The sequence below is a fragment of the Antrostomus carolinensis genome, unplaced genomic scaffold (assembly GCF_000700745.2).
Source record: "Antrostomus carolinensis isolate BGI_N321 unplaced genomic scaffold, ASM70074v2 scaffold39046, whole genome shotgun sequence".
Taxonomy (NCBI): domain Eukaryota; kingdom Metazoa; phylum Chordata; class Aves; order Caprimulgiformes; family Caprimulgidae; genus Antrostomus; species Antrostomus carolinensis.
The window spans coordinates 8,110-8,338 of record NW_010323277.1 but is presented as its reverse complement, the minus strand read 5'-3'; positions in this window follow the sequence as shown (position 1 = coordinate 8,338).

The following is a 229-nucleotide window of genomic DNA, read 5'->3' as shown; positions in this document are numbered from 1 at the left end:
GGTGGGTCTGTTCAACCAAGGAACAAGTGACAGGACAAGAGGAAATGGCCTCAAGTTGCACCAAGGGCAGTTGAGATGTACAGTGATAAGAGTTACTTTGAATTAAAGGGTTGTCAGGCATTGGTGAAGTCACCAGCCCTGGTGGTATTGAAAAAACATGTAGAATCATCAAACTAGACTGGTTTGGGTTGGAAGGGACCTTCAAGCTCATCCAGTTCCAACCCCCCTG